Below are 14,680 nucleotides of genomic sequence, written 5' to 3'. Positions count from 1 at the left end.
TCCCAAAATATAAATTGAGGCACTCCAGTTACAGAGTTATAAGATCTCTTACAGCTCTAATATATTATGATTTTAGTATATAATTTGAAATGAAACCCAAAGACTGACTTTAATTCAGATTTTAGCATATAACTATACCATTAAGTTTGTGGACAGTGGTACTCTTGGCTTAAAAAAACATGCATAAACTAGTGATCCACCCATCTGTGACTATTAAATAGCCTAAAATTAACATAGAAGGTATATTACTGCTAACGATCTATGAATTCACTCCATATGCATTCATTAGAGATTGCTAAATGAAAGCTGGGAATGCAAAAGATAATTATATAGTTAGAATATCCAAACCTTCTTCTTTACAGAGGGTAGATTTGTATGTATGTGTGAAATAAAAGTGTGTTAGCCCGATATTGGAACTGAAACATGTGCTTGCTTCAGGGGAAGAAAATTGTTATATTAATTTCCTACTTAAAATCGCCTTACACAATAATCATCAGCATTGTAAATGTACATACAGTTCAACACAGCAATTTTACTTGTAGAAATTTATCCTGATGAAATTTCGCACATGTATACAAAAATAAAAATACAAGAATGTGCATTTTCACAACATAGATAGCAGGGAAAAAATTGGAAAGAACTGAAATGCTCACTAATGAGAAATTAGTTAAATAAATCATCAGTCATCCATATGCTGGAATACTCTACAATTACTAAAAGTCATCAAACATACCTTTATAACAGAGAAATAATTTAATATTAACTGATGTAGCTGTCATTCATAGATTGTTTGCTCATTTACCCCACACCCATTCCCTCCTTTACATAACATCCACATTGAGGTTGAGGCCATCATTATGTAAGGAAGGCATGGTTACAAAGAGCATGGATCACAAAAACATAATTCTTAGCATTAAGGACCCAAGACAAGGACTCATAGTAAGGTATCAACACTTCAAAGGGCACACTTTTGAGAATGAAAGGAATGCTGTTAATAATGACACGGAAATAATTTGGACTCTTCTGGAGAAACAGGGCCACCCTACTTGTGGACTTTTGCCTTCAGGTTAACTCATTTTCTTGTAAACCAAAGGCAAATGTCATCTTTTAGCAGATAAGGTCCTTGCTCTCATGGAGTTTACACAAAGTATACAAAATAATTAACAATATAATTGGAGACTCATAAAGCTTTGAAGAAAATGTAAAAACTAGGTGAAATGATGCAGGGTGGAGAGACAGAATGGACAGGAAAGCCTGTTTGAAGAGAAGACATTTGGCTGGAGACCATCATGTTTAGACAAGGTTAGGCACATTTGGCTGGAGAATATCATGTCTAGCCAAGATGTGGGGACAGAATGCTCCTGACAGGTGACCAATAAGAACAAAGGGCCCAAGGCCTCCATTGTGTTAAAGGAACAGAGCCGATGAAAAGGGAAGTCCACTGAAGGTTTTAAGTAAGGGGGTGAAACAATCTGATTCAGAGCTTACTGGAAGGAATGAGAAAGAAGGAAACTGTGGAGCCATAGATAACTGAGGGAGGAGGCTGGATGATGTGTCTGGGAGAAAAAAAATCATTAAGGGCAGGAAAAGATAAGTGGAAGCCCTGGAAAGAACAATCCTTGTACCTGCTCCAGACTGGAGGTGGTATAGGTGGTGCTGAGAACTGACACTGCCAGGACTGGCAAAGGAGTATTCCTAAAACTCCAGAAAGATAAGAGAGATAGCAATAAGACTAGAAATTGGAAAAGTACAGGCTAGTCAATGAAAAGACTAATGTAGTAGTTACTCTTAAACATATTCATTATAATTACAATTTATCTCAGGCTTAAGTCACTGGGATTGAGCTGACTTGAATCTCTAAGTAGAAGAGGTAATTTGGGTTATTGGATATTTCCTCTGTGTGGAAATACTCTGCAGTGATTAATATTTTGCAATTCCATCTTTTCTGAACTCTGTATTGTGTTCTATTGATCAGTGTGTCTATCTTTTTGCCGATAACACACTGTCTTGATTTATAAAGACTTTATAAACACTTAGTTTTAGAATAAATCTTAAAATTAGGCAGTGTGAATCCTCCAACTTTATTCTTTTTCAAACTTATTTGGCCTATTCTGCAACTCTATATTTTAAAATCTTGTTTTAATATTATGTGGAAATTTCGTCATATTTATTAAATATAGCTGGCTCATTTATTTTTATCTGGAAAAAAGAAAAGAAAGAATAGTACCAGCAAAGAATACTTTGGGCTGTTAGTGACAGAATCCTTCATTGCAGTACCCTAAACAAAGAGGGGTTTATTTTCCCCAACATAAGAGAAAGTCTGCTAGCATCGATTCAGTGGTTCAACAATGTCAGGGCCAACATCTCTGTGGGTCTCTTACCTCTCCCTCATGGTCACAAAACGGCAGCTACATTCAAATAAGAAAAGGGGGTAATGGGGGAGGGTTAACATGTCCCTTGTCCATAAATGTGTCAAATGGCCTCCTCTGGTGGCAAGAGAGGTCAGTAAATGGTGGATTTTTGTTTTTCAGCCCGTATAATAGACAGAGGCCAGGAAGAAGGAGGTTTGATGTGAGAGTTAGGAGTGCCAAGCTTTGGTGTCTGCCACAAAAGTTGAGGAAAGATTTCAAAGACAAAAACAAACAAAAAGCAAGCTTGTCATTAAATTCTGCCTCCTCCCTCCCCTACTATCCCCCACCCCCCACAAAAAAAAAAAAAAAATCAGCAGACAAACCAGTGATAAAGAACCCATCTTAAGCCACATCACTTTCCTTCTCAGTGTTGGGTGGGAACCATCTCAGTGCCCCCCGATTCTGCCTATCCCTGTCGTGAGTTATTTCTCCCCAGCGCTCTACAGAACTCACACTTTCCTTGAGAGTCAGAAAGACCAACTAGAAAAACAAACCTAGTCTATCCCTTAAGGACAACAGTGACATTATGATGAGGCTACAACATAGATCTCTTTAATAAACTTTCAAAAAAAGGATGCTGGAATTCAGTGCATGTTTATGAATTACCCATTTCAGACCCTGCATGGGGCAAACTGGGTACCTCTTCTTTTCCCTCATTCAATAAACATTTATAGGGCTCCTATGTGCCAGGCACTGGGTGTTTTTATTCTTCATCCTTTTATTATTGTTCCCTGTTCTGTTTTCTTTGATTACTTTTTCTCTCCATGTGTATGTGTGTGCACATAAAAGTATATTGACAATATGTCAAACCTGCAAAGCCCAAGGCACCATAACTACAGCTCTCTCTGGTCTCCCTGCCTGAAGAGAACTGCTCACATCCCCTTCCGAAGGAGAGCCTAAGAAGATGTAAAAAATCAGGATACAAGAGGTTATCGTGAGAAATGCTGCTTCTTACAACATTCATGTGCTTATTCATGCATTTATTTATTCAATAAATATTTACTGAGTCCATTTGCTAGATTCTGGAGATATTGTGGTGAACGTATAGACATGGTCTCTACCCTCACTGAGCTTATATTTTTTTGTGAGACAATGTTTTTGAAATATTAAGTAATGTTATTTCTCCCAATAGTTCACTTTTTTTTTCTTTCCCTGTTTCCACTCAAGTAGCTAGGCTGTGTTCATTGTCTCAGGGGAAAGAAGTAACAAGCAGAAAGCAGAGGAAAAAAAGCAGACCTATATTTTAGAGGGTTAGAAGTGACATTAGAAACAGGCAAAATGCCAGCATGAACAAGGCTTCATCCCCCACAGATATTCCACTAGGCCAAAAAAGATTCCTCTGGGCTGAAAGGGGGAAGAGAGACAGAGGGCAAGAGAACTCGAATACAAGTGAGTGGGGAGAGGAGGGGACAATCCAGACCTGAAGGGACCATGAATGAGTACAAGCTGTATCTCTGCCAAGGACTCTAGTGAGGAAAATTTGTGTGCACCAGGACCAGATGGTAGCAAAGGGTGCATCAGCCAACACAACCCATCACCCACACCTGGTCCTATACCAACCATCCTTTCCCCAGGCTCCAAACTCCATGCTTGCCTCTTCTTCCTGAGCACACAGTTAGACTCTTTCCCAGCCTCCCTTACAGTTAGAAATGAAACTGTACTATGAACCGGTGAATTCTGACCAATGGAATGTGGAAGTGACACCCGTCACTTTCTATTTTGTCCATAAATACTTCCAAAGCAGTCCTCCATGCTCCGACTTTCCTGTCCTTCCAGAATTAGATGAAGGGCTCTGAGGACCTAGGAGATGGCAGGACCAAAAGATAGAAAGAGTCCAATTCTTGAGTCCCTGCTTGGAAGAACCACTGGGTTTCTGGTCCCACTCTGACCAGAAACATTTGAATTGTATAAACAGAAGTTATTTTTTATTGTGATAAGCCACTAAAATGTTGTAATTTGTTACAGAAAAATTTTTAACCTATTCTGAAAAGTATTCTGAGCAACTTCTCAGCTGAAGTAACATTTTTCTGTCCCTGGACTTAGTTCACTCCTTATCTAACGTACCCTATAAAGACAGGTACCTCATCATAAAATACCAGGATACAGTAAGCACCCTCATGAAGGAAGGTGGGGCCCTCGCAATGTACCATTGTTGTGTGACAGTAAGGAAGCTAAACAGAACCTGCTTAAGACTTTTCCTAAGCTAAGAGAGTGATCAAACACATAAAAATCACACGGTTCAGAAGGGAGAGAAATATGGAACAAGCAGAGTTATGTGTAGAATTACAAATTGTGGTAAGCTCTTTGGAGGAAAAACAGAAACAGTGTACAGAAAATAATAAGTGGGGCTATAACTTAGGGAGTTGGAATAAGTGAAGACTTCTCTGAGGAAGGAACAGTTGAACTGAAACCTAAAGAGGGAATCAGAGTCCAGCAGATTAAGAGTGGGGAAATAGCATTCCAGGCAAAAAGAACAGAATGCGCAAAGGCCCTGAGAAAGGAAAGAGGCTGGCTCATTTGAGGATCTGTAAGATGCCGATATAGCTATGATGCTGAGAGAAGAGGAGGAGGATATAAGATGGGAATGCGGAAAGAGGCAGAGGCAAATTCCTATCATCCCACAGAGGCCCAGTTCTTGATTTCGCATTTTATTACAAGAGCCTAGGAAGAATTTTAAGTAGAGATCAGGGCCAGGGTTGTATTTTTAAAATATCAAACTGGCCAAGATGGAGACTGATTGGAAGTGAGGCACAAGTGGAAGGAGAGAGCCCATGTAGGAGGCTATTTCAGAAATCTAGGCAGGAGATGATGGTATATTGAATTAGAGTGGCAGCATGTATATGGAAATAGATGGGATTGGTTATAACATTGACGAGATGCCTTTGTATATAACTCTTATTTACATTAATTAGCCTATGGTAATTGGTTTCATCACACATCATTTCACTTAAAGTAGCAGAACCTATCAATTACATTAAGTGAGGACCTTCTGTATTACTCTTTTTTACTAAGGCTTACAGATTAGTACCTTGTCCAAGGCCATGTTCTAGTAAGTACAGTAATGTATATTCAAACCTAGCTCTGTCCTGACTCCTGATTCCAGGTTTCTACCCATATAACTTAATGTGTTGAGGAGGATTCTGAGGATGTATTTGGGCTCAGTGGAGCAAAGGCAGTGGTCAGACATGTATTTGCCACCTCTGTACCAACTCTGAATGCCTCCAAAATATATAGATTCTATTTAAATAAAAGTAGAGGCTAGGATTAAATCTCTCTCCCCTAGCTGTCTCACTGTAAAGTGAGTACCTTATAACCATGCTGCCTTATTCTAAAAGATAAATCACTATGGATTGCATCTAACTTAGAATAATAAAAGAAAAATGTAATCGTACTTTATAATTTCATAGGCTATCATATTCATATTCTAATGCCCAGTTATATTTTTTAGATCAACTTACTAGAAAGCATATTATTTGAAGAATCTGGTACGTGAGGGCCTCTAGACACCTTAACACAAGAATTCTGAAAACACTATGAAAGATTAAAAACCTACTTTGAGAGCCTCTTCTCTTTAGAGCTCAACTGGGGCGTTACATCAGGCTAGAAAATGGTTCTGGGATGAAGCCAAGCTTTGAGCTGTCAGGGAAAGGCGGCATTGAAACGGAATGGCATCATCTCTGGGAACCCAGTGTTAACTGGTATAAACCAACGTCGTTGTTCCTGAATGCTCTCATGAGAAAAGAGCATTTAAACTACTAATGTAGCTTTCTTCTCCTCACCCCTTTCTTGTCCTCAGTGGGGGAAAAATGTTTATTCTTCTTGTATAATTTCTCTCTTCTTTATGTAGCCAAATGCCTTGTGATAGTATTACATTTGACAGATCTCTTATTAAGAAGTTGCCAACAACCAAAAGATAATTAGCTTAGTTTTCCACGCAAAAAACAAAAAACAAAACAAAAAACAGAGAGTGGACTATGCGCAATTCACTGGAAATAGTGTCCAACTGCTCATATCTCTGAACTTTGCAGGGGGTGTAAATAATTCCACATCTTAAAGAATGCTTTGTGCAATAGAATGTTTTGATGAAAAGAAATGGGTCCTTAACTTTTAGGGAATAGAAGAGAGGCAGAACTGTACACGGAATCAACAGACATTCATGAAATGTCTGTTTGGTCAGGCACATTGCTAAACTCTGAGGATATAAAGAAGAATAAGACCTAAAAGAATTGACAGTCTAATAAAGAAGGGAGAGAAGACTATACAGCATCCTTTACAGTAAGCAAAAAGAGGTTACTGTGTGTGTGTGTGTGTGTGTGTGTGTGTGTGTGTGTGTGTGTGTGTGTGTATGAGTGTGCGTGTGTGTGTATTTCTCAAAGTTGTGGTCCCCAGGCAAAAGCATCAGCTGGGAACTTGTTAGAAATGCAAATTCTCAGGTACTACAAGAAATCTACTTGTGGTGCCCAAAAAAAGAGCAGTATCAGTGAGGTCAGCAAGGCCCAGGTCCTCTGAGCAGGACTGCTAATCTTATCTTCATCTATCTACTAGATATCTCTAGCGCTTAACCCCCTGTAAGCTGGGCCTTCTTCTCTCACCTTCTTCGGTCTTCTTTACTTTCTAGACTCCACTTGAAACAGCGCTGTTTCTTGAATTTTGCTGTGCATCACTATCTGGGGAGAGCTTGTTTAAATGCAAATGCCAAGGCTCACTCCTAGAGATTCTGATTCAATCAGTCTGGAGGTAGGGGACTAGTAATCTGTGTTTTTAACAAGCATTCTGATGCAGCTGGTCCTTTTGACAAACACTTAAATAAATATGTTGTATCAAGGTACTGAATATAAACTATGTTCTAGAGAACGTTGAGACGAAATAAAGGAAGAATGTGGGCAGTATACAATTTAAGGGTGTCAAGTAAAAATGTCGAAAGGTGTGTATCAGTAACAGTCAACAACTAGGAGTGCACATGCACACACACACACACACACACACACAGAGATTTGTTATGGGGCTTGAGCTTATGGAATTATGGTAGCTAGTCGAGAAGTCTCTGTGAGGCTGTCTTTGTGTCTGAAGCTAGTGAATGAACTCCACAGGGTAATTAGAAGGGAAGGTGGATATAAAGTGGAGGAGATCAAGATCAGTCTGGAATCCACAAACATAAGCTGGAGCTCCAGAAGGGTGGATTGAAGCCTGTGTCAGTTCTTGCTATCTCTGACCACAGCCTTGTTAGTGCCCTGCAGAAGCTAGAGCATTCCTCACAGAGCTGAATACATATACCTGGCCTAGGAATGGGAGCAGAGAATGAGGGTCCAGTGGAAGGTAGAGCAGTTGCAGACAGAGGTGCTGCCTCATAGCAACCAGGTGGGCCAGCAGATAAGTAGCAATGTTTGTGATCTGTAAGATGGTTGCTCCTTCACTTCCACCCTCCAAACCTCCCACAAGAATCTCCTTTGTGGTCCAAATAAGTACAAATATACAGGAAAGGGAATTCTTTGAAATCTACTTCAGCCTAGCCAAACTAACACATTACAAAATACCACAATGTGTGTGTGTGTGTGTGTGTGTGTGTGTGTTTTAAGAAGGGACAGAGGTCACCAGATGGGAAGGTTGAGGAGTCAGTTAAGAGGGACCATTGATGAAGCAATATCACAACAAAAAATGGAAACAAAGGGGTCTAGGCTTTGATGTTTGAAAGGAGGGACATTCCTTCCTCTGGCATAAATGGAGAGAAACAGGGTAAGAGAAGGAAGGATGTGGATGGAGTGGGGAGAGAGTGGTGTAACTTGTATCAAAACACAGTTGTTGGAAGAAAAGGAAAGAAGGCAGGTAACTTGAGACCACACAAAGGGGAGTATAGCTCCTCTCAAAGACAAGAACAAACTTGTGTCATTCTTTCATCCTGAGGGTCCTCGCATCAGAAAACTGCCAGGAGCAACCTATTCAAAGATAATCTGCAGTCATCTGGTTGTGGATACAGGATGAATTGATGATCTTCTGAAACCCAGACTGTGATGTAATTTTAAAATATGGTTATTAAACACTTGTTTGTTCATCATTGTGAATTTAAGGACATTTACAGAGGTTACATCTTAGCATATGGTCTACTTCTTTCTCGTTGAAGTTGTTGGCAGCATAGCTGCTCACAGCTTTGTGTGCTGTGCTAGCATGAGAATTTAAGGAATGTCATGCTGTGCCAGCCAGTCCATCTGAGATTTCTGGCAGAGAGAGGCCCCAAAGAGAACTTTGTGGGGAAGGCAGAATTCTTCTTTAAAACTTAAAGTTACAAGTTAAGAATATACTCGTACACCCACAAAACATCCCTAATCTGAGTCTGTTGTGAATGGATGACCTAAATAAATGTCAACCAATTTATACTATTAGTCTTTACTTCTTGGGGTAGTGATTTCTCTTAGTTAACTTTCTATGTAAAAATAGAACAATTCCCCTTTTTATTAACTTTAATTCTTCTAGTTTCAATCTTTAAAGAAGCCCCCAAGTTCTAAAAGACAAGATTTGATGAACCAGACTGGTTTAAACTATCTTTACTTCATTTTCTGAACTTTGGGTCATGTCTCTATGATCTTTTACTTTTTAGACTAGAAAATGTTTCAGTTTCTCCTGAAAACAATTAGACTTGAATATAGATTATTTGGACTTCAATTCCAGTTTCCCCACTTGGTTGGGCAAAAAATCTCTGATTCAGTTTCTTCATCTATAAATGGGGATACCATTAAATACCTCACATAATTATAAGGATTAAATAAGATAATACATGTATTAATTAGTCAGGGTATAGACTAAGTTTTTATGACAAAGAGAACCTAAAATATAGGGGCTTAAGTAGGACAGAAATCTATTTCTTATGTGGTATTCTAAAGTGACCCATAGGTGTCTCTATGTTTTCAATATATAGCTTTCATTTGTGGATGAGTCATTTCCCAGCTGACAGTGGAGGAAAGAGTGGTGGCAAAGAGCTTCTTTTTTTAAGGTGTGATTCAGAAACCACAGACATCACTGTTGTTTAGAACCCACTGGCCAAAACACAGTCAGTTACATGGCCACATCTAATAGCAACGAAGGCTGGGAAATGTAGTCTCTATCTAGATAAACATATGCCCAGTTAAAATTGTAGGGGAAGTGGTGTATTATTAAAAGGAAGAAGAATAGAATAGATATTGGCGGATAATGAGCAATCTATGTTAGCTACTCTTTCACTATTACACAGATCCTATTATGGTTAAAAACAACACTTGACATTTTATTTCTGATCCCCCTTTTTTTACCAACAAAGAATCCCACAAGGCCAGCAACCTCAAGGACTAGAAGATGAGTTTTTTGAAAGAAGAGGACCACGTCTTATTCATCTCTACAACTTCAGAACATAACACAGAATTATTCTTAATAAATGTTTATCAAAGTGATCATCATCACTCTGAGAGTCCTTGTCTGGGTTAACCCGTTTTACTAACATGTGGATTGTAGACGTTCCAGTTTTCATGAGCAGTACTATACCATTTGCATGACACAGTTGGCTTTACCTACGATATGATCCAATAGGTTGCAGTGAAGTGCTTTAGTATGTTCTTGCTATATGATATTTTTGAGGAGAAAAAAGCAAAACCTTAAAAAAAAAAAACTTGGCTCTCAAAGTGGCATCATGTTCTCTCAAGTTGACTATTTAAATCAAACATGAGACTATTAACTTAAAAAAAAATGTTTATCATCCATAGTCTCGGCAGTCAGAGGAAACCTAGTTCAGAAGCAGTCATTAGGAATCATAGCCTGGCCTACTTAGCTCTGTGGTAATATTTTGTAAACTCTCTTTCTTCATAATGAGTCCTAGAATAATACTGCCTGAGGTTTGGCAAACCAACTGAAAGTTTTCACAGAATCTCAGATCTCAGATTCTGCCTATTATCTGTGGTTGCACAAGATAAGTAGTCTGGGGGAAAAAAACTGACTTAACTACAAACAGGAAGGAAATATAGCTGGAGAACAGAAAGGAATTTAATATTATTGGGCATCTACCCTGTGTGTGACATTGTGCCAGGGCCATTCAAACACATTATCTAATTTAGTTATGATAAAAACCTGAAATGAGATAGGCATTGTTATAGGAAACATCTTTTAGGGTCAAAGAAGTTAAACAACATAAAAGATCACTGACATTACATATCGGGTTCCTAGGAAGCAGAGGCTGAGATAGAGATTTGTGTTCAGAAAAGTTGTAGAGAGTATTCTCAGGATCATTACAGGGAGGGGAAGGGAAGAAAGCAGGATTAGGCCAAGGGAAGAGTCAGGCTTCTACGCAGTCTCACTGAGGCCTAGGTTGGTCCCATGGGGAAGCTCTAGAGCTGTGACAACCCTTAAGAATTGTTCCGAGTTGGGATGAGGGAGCCAGGATATTTTACTTCCACAACAACCAACCAGATGCCATCTACAGCGCTTGCAGTAGCTGAAGGAACTAAGTTATTCAGTTCTGAATAGGGATCTGAGCAACACAACACAGCATCTGCTATATTCAAATAGCCTGAAAGTAACAAAGCCAGAATATGAACACAACTCTGACATCAAGGGCCATGCACTTTCCACTGTGCTTGCCTCAAAAGGCAATTAGCCTGTTGGCTACCTATTTTAGAAAATGGTAAAAAGGAAAATAAGTTGCAAGTTGGTTCTAGAAATAGGGCCTTAATATCTTAGATCATGAAAATCTTCCAAGTTTTATATAGATAATTCAAACTTAGATCTATTTTTTTAAATGACTGACACATATTCTAAGGTTATCTATAAAAATTTCCTTACTTCTTAAACTAGATTCAACCAAAACGATTAGTATGCTAAAGACTTAAAACATATTCTATTTACTGGATAATTCCAAATGCTTCATTTTAGAATTCTCTGAGAATTCAGGAATAATTGAGTAGCATCATTTGTGTCAGGTGTGTGGTATTCAATTTTAAATACATTTGATCACCTAAGGCCTAATGGTTAAGTACAGATATTAGTTCAGAAGTTCCAGGAAAAGAAAAGATGTACAGGGATTCAGAAAGACTTAATGAAATGGATATGCCTCTCACCTTAACATGGAAGTCTGAAAAATACAGCTAAAACTTATCATCCATGTTCTTCAACTTGAAAGTTTCATAACTAAGCCAAAGAGCACCAATGCAAGGATCAGTGGTAAGTACTCTTAAGTGCCCTGGCCATGACTTAGCTGTTACAGAGAAATTTGATCGGCTTTCCGGCTGCATCATAATGATATCTTCTTGCTGCTGTGTTTTAAAACAATCAATCAATCAAAATCAAAACACTAATTTGTAAAGATCAATACAACCTTATGTTTGTGGCTGCGCTGTTCACAATAGCCAAGATATGGAAGCAACCTAAATGCCTATCAACAGATGACTGGATAAAGAAGTTATGGTTCATATATACGATGGAATATTACTCAACCATAAAAAAGAAATCCTAGCATTTGCAACAACATGGATGGACCTAAAGGTTATTATGCTGAGCACACTAAGTCAGACAGAGAAAGACAAATATCATAGGATTTCACTTATATCTAAGGATCTAAGGAACAAAAAGAACAAGCTAATCAAAAATAGACTCACAAATACAGAGGACAAGCTGATGACCATAAGGAAGCGGGGAGAAAGGGGTGAAGGGCTAAAGAAGTATAAATTAATATAACAAGCAACCATTCTATGTAAAAAGTAAAGCCAAATATCCTTGTCAAATGTTTTCATATATAAATATAAATTTATGTTTTTCTATCTGTCTGTATGTATGCATGTATTTATATCTAATGTTTGCATGGTATAAAATTCTATAATTTGCATTCAGGAAAACCAAAAAAACTGGCATTTTTGTTACTATCTCCCTTTCAAGCCAGCATGAGAAAAAGTGAGTCATGTATTCCAAAGTATACAATGAAAAAGACTAAAAATAAGGACATGTGGAAAGATTTTTTTCACTTGTATATAGCATTATATCATAATTTAGGCCTGCTCCAGGCACTGCAATGTTTTCTTTTCTCTAGGGCAGTGGTCCTCTTAGTGTGGTCCCAGGACCAGCAGGCATCAACATCACTTGGGAACTTGTTTAAAATGCAAATTATTGGGTCCCTCCTCAGATCTACTAAATCAGAAACTCTGGGGGTGGGGCCCGTGGTTGTAAGATTACATATTGAACTATGTTTTTCAATTTCCATCCAATAAATGTTTATTTGGGGCCATATAATAAAAGCTATATATTATTTAATCTTTGTCAATGGCACTTGTGCATCATGTATCATGATTTAAAATATATATTTACATAATATTATGTATTATGCATGTTAGACACAATTGTGTTTTCACAAGCTCTCCGGGCAATTCTAATGCACACTCAAGTCTGAGAGGCATCATTCTAACTCATTATTCATTCTTTCTTCTCTAAACAGAAACCTGGTATGATCCGCAGCAATAAATATCAATGTTATACTCATCTTTAAAGAACAAGAGGCAAACAAAGATCTAAGAATTCTTGGTAGTACAAAGCATCTTTTTTGCATTTCCAAACAATGAAGTGCATCAGCTACAGTAGCAAATTCTGCATGAAAACACTTGGGTTTGAGTCCCTGTTCTTTAACCTCCTGAATGTTGCTTCTTAGGAAATCATTTAAGTTTTACAATAATTTGTTTCCTCATCTACAAAAGGAGAGTTTTGCCTTGGGCATCTTTATGGTGTCTTCCATCTCGTAAGTTATGTGATTCTAAGCATCTCAATCAATACGTATGTTATTATCATTTTGGAGATTCCCATATTATCATTTTTTCCCGTTTTATGCTGTTAACTCAAAAGCATATCAAAACTTTTACAATAATAAGAATACAACCCAAGTAAAAAGCGAGCAAAAAATCTGAATAGACATTTCTCCAATGAAAATATACAAATGGCTAATAAGATATTTGATATTAGTCATCAAGGAAATGCAACTCAAAACCACAATGAGATTCCACTTGATATACACATTAGAATGGCTGTAATAAAAATGACTGACAATAGCAAGTGCTGGCCAGGATGTAGAGAAATTGGAACCCTAATACATTGCTGGAGGGACTGTAAAATGATGCAGCTGTTTTGGAAAATAGTTTAGCAGCTCCTCTAAAGGTTGAATACAGACCTCCAATATGACCCAGTAATTCTATTCCTAGGTATATACCAAGAGACTTTAAAACATATGTCTATGCAAAAAGTTGCATACAAATGTTTACAGCAGGCTTATTCCCAATAGTCAAAAAGTAAAAACGATCCAAATATCCATCAATAATAACTAGATAAATAAAATGTGGTATATCCATACAATAAAATATTCTCTAACAACAAAAAGGAATGAAGTAAGAATACATGTTACAATATAGATGAACCTAAAAAATATTATACTAATTGAAAGGAGATAGTCATAAAAGACTACCTATTGTATGATTTAATTAATGTGAAATGTCCTGAATAAGCAGATCTATAAAAATCCATGGTTATTTGGGCTGGAAAAGCTGAGGGAAAATGGAGGTAGGGGGTGACTGTTAAAGAGTAAAGCATTTCTTTTGGGATGTTGAAAATGTTCTGAAATTGATTGTGGTGATGGTTGCAGGGCTCCATGAGTATACTGAAAATCACTGAATTGTACACCTTTAAATGGGTGAGCTGTATGGTATGTGAATGATATCTCAATAAATCCATTACCAAAAAAATAATAAAGCATATCAGAACTTTCTCCCCTGCTCCATTTCTCCCCTAGTCATATCAAATGGCCATCAGTGAAATACTATACTAATGCCTCTATGACTATGATAGTCTGGAAAGAAATGCCATCCTACTGTATCTCTTTCATTATTTTAATACTCAAGCAATGTATTGGATGTAGTGTAGATCGGCCAACGCATAATTCTATTTTACTTTTATTCAAACCCAGACTCCTAACAAAAGGCACTTATAAAGATAAATGCTAGAAGCTGGCTCTTTTTTTATTACACCAGAAATGACCGTTACAAATTAATGGAATGCTTTGAATTGGGCATAAACAAGACATCTACAGAATGAGCAAACATTTTTCATTTCTTTCTTTAATCCTTGGATTCATTCAGTGTGACTTCTAAAAGTGAACATGAGAGGTTTGCAAAAAGGAAACTTTATCTCTACTGAAGCTCGCCGACTTTAAAAATTTTACACATACACACATACACACACACACACACGGTGCTTTGAAAACCTTTGCAAAATTATGCACT

General features: G+C 37.7%; 1 protein-coding gene across 6 annotated transcripts in view; it reads right to left on the bottom strand.

Moving 5' to 3' along the window:
* The window catches only part of TMEM108 (transmembrane protein 108), a 482,840-nt gene that overhangs the window by 440,958 nt on the left and 27,202 nt on the right, over positions 1-14,680 (bottom strand). The gene's annotated exons all lie outside the window — the stretch shown is intronic.

Source organism: Pteropus medius, unplaced genomic scaffold (genome assembly GCF_902729225.1).
Source record: "Pteropus medius unplaced genomic scaffold, Ma_sr-lr_union100, whole genome shotgun sequence".
NCBI classification, from domain to species: Eukaryota; Metazoa; Chordata; class Mammalia; order Chiroptera; family Pteropodidae; genus Pteropus; species Pteropus medius.
The sequence above is the reverse complement of the archived record's forward strand: the minus strand, read 5'-3'. Positions and strand labels throughout refer to the sequence as shown.